Genomic DNA, 5,301 nt, shown 5'->3' on the forward strand with positions numbered 1-5,301 from the left:
ACGTGCAGGCTCAGTGGCCTTGGTTCACGGGCCCAGCCACTTCGCGGCATGTGGGATCTTCCCAGTCGGGGCACAAACCCGTGTCCCCTGCATCGGCAGGCAGACTCTCAACCACTGCGCCAACAGGGAAGCCTCAAGTGATGTAACTTTTGTTTCCAACCATGATACAGTCATTAGTCCGGGACTTGCCCTCCTGGCATAAAAGGATAGAACACTCAAAAAAATATATGAAACAACTGTAAAAAGCAGTAGAGAACTATGCAGGAAGAGAAACAACCTAGGTGAGCTCTACAATTGCCTTGACTTTCTGCTTGGGGACAGTTTTTACTGATAAGAACAGATACTACACTTGATTTTAGCCAAAAGGCTGAGAAGCAATAGGGGGCAATTTTTAGAACACAATGCAGAGATGGGAACACATGCAGAGTACAGTTGTCTTGCTAAGTTGAAGATACAGCAATCAGAGTTTTGTGAGGATAAGGTTTAATCCAGAGTACCAGAGAGTGGAGGGAATTACACAGATTAAGAACTCTAGAAACCAGCATGGAAGTTCTTTTGAACAGGTTGCGGAATATTAAGTATGCACTTGTTGGATAAAGTAAGGCTGAGCAATGTACAAATGTCATGAAAAAAAAAATTGTGTAATGGAGAGCTACAAGCTGAATAATTCCCAGAGAGAATAGGATATGCTCAAGTTCTAACCAGCCAGATTAGAGAGAACTTAGAAAGTTCACATTTTAATAGTAGGAATAAAATAGATATAGGTTGAAAGCTATTCTAGACACACCTTAACAAAATTTATAGGTTTAAGAGGATTTCACATAATTTAGCTGCCTGACCAAACTAAACTAAATATTCTTTAAAAGAAAGCAACAAAATTCAGTATTCAAAAATGTAACATTTACAATGTCAAGCATCCAGTAAAAAACAAAGAAATAAACAAGCAAAAAAAAAAACAAAACAGGGAAATATATGTGACCTATAATAAAGAGAAAAATCAATCAATAGAAGCAGATCTGGAAATGACAGACTTAATACTAAAACTATAAAACTTATAGGACAAACGCATAGAAAAACATTTGTATTTTGGGATAGGCATATTTTTTTAGACAAGGCACAAAAAAGCTGAAACATAAAAATTATAATTTGGACTTCATCAAAATTTTAAATTTCTGCTCTTTGAAAGACACCACTAAGAAAATTCAAAGACAGCCCTTACAATGGGAAAATATATAGCACATGGACAAGGGACTTATATCCAGGATATATATTAAAAAAAAAACTCTCACAACTCAGTAATAATTTAAAAAGCACAAATTTTTAAAATAGGAAAAATACATGAACAAATATTTCACAAAGATATAATAATGGCCAATAGAAACATGAAGAGATGTTCAACATCATTTGACTTCAGGCAAATACAAGTTTAAACCACAATGTTATCACTGTATACCTAACTAAAGTTGAAAAGACTGACAATACCAAATTTTGACAAAATTTAGAATCACTGAACACCTATGCATTATTCTGGAGTATAAAATAGTTGAACCACTTTGAAAAGTACTTAACAATCTCTTACAAAGCTAAATATATAACTCACCAATTACACCACGAGGCATTTATTTGTCCACACAAGGTCTTATAAAATAATGTTCATGGCAACTTTATTTATAATAGCCAAACACTGAAAATTAACATGTGAATAGATTACAGATTATGGTATATCTATTCCATGGAATATAGATCAATAACGAAAAGGAATGAGCTATTTTACATGGAACAACATGGACAAATTTTAAAAGCATTATGCTGAACAAGACATTCTATATACAAAAGAATAAATGCCATATGATTCAATTTAGATGAAATTCTTGAACACACAAAATGCATCTATAGTGACAGAAAGTAAATCAGTAGTTTTCTGGATCATTAGTGAGGGGCAATTGACAACAAAAGGAAACGAGTGAAATTTCGGAGGCTATGGAAGTACGACATATCTTGATTGGCATGATGATTACACAAGTCTATGTATTTGTCAAAACTCACTGAATTGTACACTTTAAACTGATACATTTAATTTTTGGTAAATTATATATCACTAATGTTGATTTTTAAATTAACAAGAAAAAGTGAGGAGAGTGGGTGCTTTAAAAAGGCAGTTTATTCTCAAGTTTAAGCTTGTTCTTAATTTGTGGGACTTGTGACTAGAGTAGAAACAGAGGTTCCTATATGCTTAAAGACTTATGAAGTATAAAATCTAGATACTAAAGTCTACATAAAGTATGTTCTTAACCCACTACCTTCACTCAAATACATTTATTATGACCTGGAAGCCAGATCTGAGTTAGTATTCTTGGACCTCTCAGAACCTGGAACGTTATTGTATAGACTCCTAGACAATTCTCTTTCTACATACTTATGCTTCACATACTACATATGGGAGTCTCAACTTTTATGTGCAAGTTCTGTTCACATGGCTCACAGATGCCTTTTTTGGGCACTTTTATGGGGGTGCACGCTGAGAGTGGAAAGATAAACCCAGGAACAAGGCACATGGAGGCCCTGGACATAGGCCTGGTGCCATTTGGTTAAATTACAAGGTCTTAGAATATGATCTAGAGGGGGGCATGGGATTCAGTTGAGCACATATCCTGGTCCCAGGGATGACTTGTCTGATGAGGAGACTGTGGCTGGATGACAGACAGGACCTCAAATGCAGGGTTCCAGGCTGATCTGAGAGCAGCATTGATCAAGAGCAGGCATCGCAAATAATTTTGCCAGGAAACTATCACTAGACTTCCCCCTCCTCATTCTCAAAACAAGGGAGAGGAGAAGTAGAGTTAGAAGAAATAAGCCTCATTTAAGCCCTGTATAACTGAAGCTTAAAATATCAAACTGGAGGAGGTGGCAAGTTCAGCCAAGGAAAGAATAGGTAAATATATTTACAGCAAGAGGCTGTTCCAGTTATTTGTGGAGGGCAGCATGTAGATGTTTCAACTACTAAAACTTTAGATGTTTTAGTTCATCATCTAAAACTGTGTGGATGCTAAAGCAACTATATGAAGGATTAAGAATTTAGGAATCTCAGTACATGAAAAAGAATTCTTCTTTCCATTCCTCCTTTTATCTTCCATCATCCCTTCATTCCTTCCTTCCTTCCATCCCTCCTTCCCTCCTTCCTTCTATCCCTCCTTTCCTCCTTCCTTCCTTCTTTAAGCATGATTTCAACCTGTAAATGTCACAAGTCTTTATAGCTGAGCAAAGCAAGGTAACCCTTGATGGTACCTGTTCTTCAAGGAATTTACAAAACGATGAAATAAGGTGTAAACATGTGAAAAATAAGACATAGGCATATTATGATACAATATGTTATTGGCTATAAGTTCCCGGGAGAGAGAGATTAGTGAGAGTTTGCATAGTTAGAACATACTTTGATATATAAGTTGATCAGTAAATTGAGTTGGGAAAGTTGAGTAAGGATTAGGGAGTTGGGAGCAAGAGATACTCCCAGGAGGAAACGGCATCGGCAAAAATATGATTATGGGAATAAACATGGCAGGTTTTAGGTAAGTAGAATGGATCAGGCAGTTCAGCAATAGATGAATACGCAAGTAAAAGAAAGAGCCTAGGTTTTGAAGCTAGAAATTTGAACATAAATTGAGAAAGCCAGGTTGGGGACAGATTATAGAAAATGTGTCCCTATATTAAGTATACAGTCACTAACAATTAAAACATCTTGTAGCACTTGAAAGTTTACAAAAGCTTGTTCCCATACATTATTTAAGCTGGACTTCATGAACTTTACAGGACAATTTGTAAATGAGAAAAAAAAAGTCTCAAAGAAGAAAATAACTTGCATAGCTTTACAGTGTTAGGTATGGTAGAGTTAGGACTCAAGCCAGGGTCTCTTGGCTTTATGACTTAAATTCTTATATTGTTAAACACTACCTTCTAAATAAAGTATCCCCCGGTTACTCTCACTTACACGATTTCATCTTTTATAGGGCATTTCGCCTGTGTATTCATCTTGTTTCTTTCACTGGGTTATAACTCTCCTGTAGTTCAGAACCGTACCTTCCACTTTTTTTCTGTCTTCCATAGGGCATAGCATAGTGCTGGACTCCTAGAGGATATTATTACATTAATTATTAATGAATGAATGAATGAGTGCATCAAGTAATGAGCTGAGATTTGAGAAGGAACTGGATCAAATTGCACATTAGAATCACCTGGTGAAATACTTAAATATCCCAATGCCTATGATCCAGAGATTTTTATTTAATTGTTCTAGGGTAGGGCTGAGGCACTGGTATTTCTTGTTTTCTCTTGGATTCCTCTACACATGGCAGAGTTTAGCATCTAGGCTTCCCTTACATGTGTTTGAGAGGGGGCTGGGAGCCTTCTTCAAATGGAGATATGGGCAACTCAATTCTTTCAGGACAGAAGTAGAGTATATATAATTTCAGTAAACAAAACAAAAGTGAACAAGGCTTCTGTAGTTATAGGTCTCAGGTCTTGGGATGAGTGTGCTTGTGACAGGCCTGCAAAATATAAGAGGGAGGACTTTTTTTTCCCCTCTTGTCTTTGTAATATTTCCAATAATATGCCATTAAACTCCTTAAATGACATTAAACATTGTTTAACAGAGAGCACTAATGAACAATGGGGTGAGAAGCTCCTGTCTGGCTGGTGTGCGTACCAAGCAGGCACACTGATGTTCATTCCAGGCTCTCTGCCTGGTACACACAGGACAGAAACCAGGAGAGCAAGAGACTGAGACAGAGGGAAAGGGAGGGTGCCCATTTCTAGGTAACAATGCGGATGAGCTATTTTCCCTTAAGCTCATCCAACTTCATTCCCAGAATGTTCCTGCCCTTGTATGGTTCTCAAAGCTTTGGAAACATAGTGCAAAGGCCTGCCAGTAACAGCTGTTAAAGCCTCCCTGCAGATGGAAATGAAAGCCAAACTAGCATGCACACGTGAAGGGGATTATCAACCAAATATGTTGACTTCATCCCTGGATTTTTGCAGCAAAAAAAAATGTATGTTTCCAGAATAATAATGATGTCTTCCACTTCTATCATATCCTTCTGTACAGGACTCCAAGACAGTCTATTTTGTCATTTGTCCACTTAATGGGAAGGATGGAGGAAAGAGTATAAATATTTCATAGTGTGACCAGCCATCTCAGTTTGACTGGGACTATTGGTCACCATCATTTTTTTTCCCAGTGTTACTGTTGTTTTTAACTTATATGATACAAATTATTCATGCTTGTTAAAAAACTAGAAAGCATACACA

The 5,301-nt window shown here is 36.9% G+C and overlaps 1 pseudogene; it reads right to left on the minus strand.

The window, feature by feature from the left end:
• Positions 1-201: 201 nt before the first annotated feature.
• Positions 202-379, minus strand: LOC132484827 (U2 spliceosomal RNA; annotated as a pseudogene).
• Positions 380-5,301: the final 4,922 nt, after the last annotated feature.

Source organism: Mesoplodon densirostris, chromosome 2 (genome assembly GCF_025265405.1).
Source record: "Mesoplodon densirostris isolate mMesDen1 chromosome 2, mMesDen1 primary haplotype, whole genome shotgun sequence".
NCBI classification, from domain to species: domain Eukaryota; kingdom Metazoa; phylum Chordata; class Mammalia; order Artiodactyla; family Ziphiidae; genus Mesoplodon; species Mesoplodon densirostris.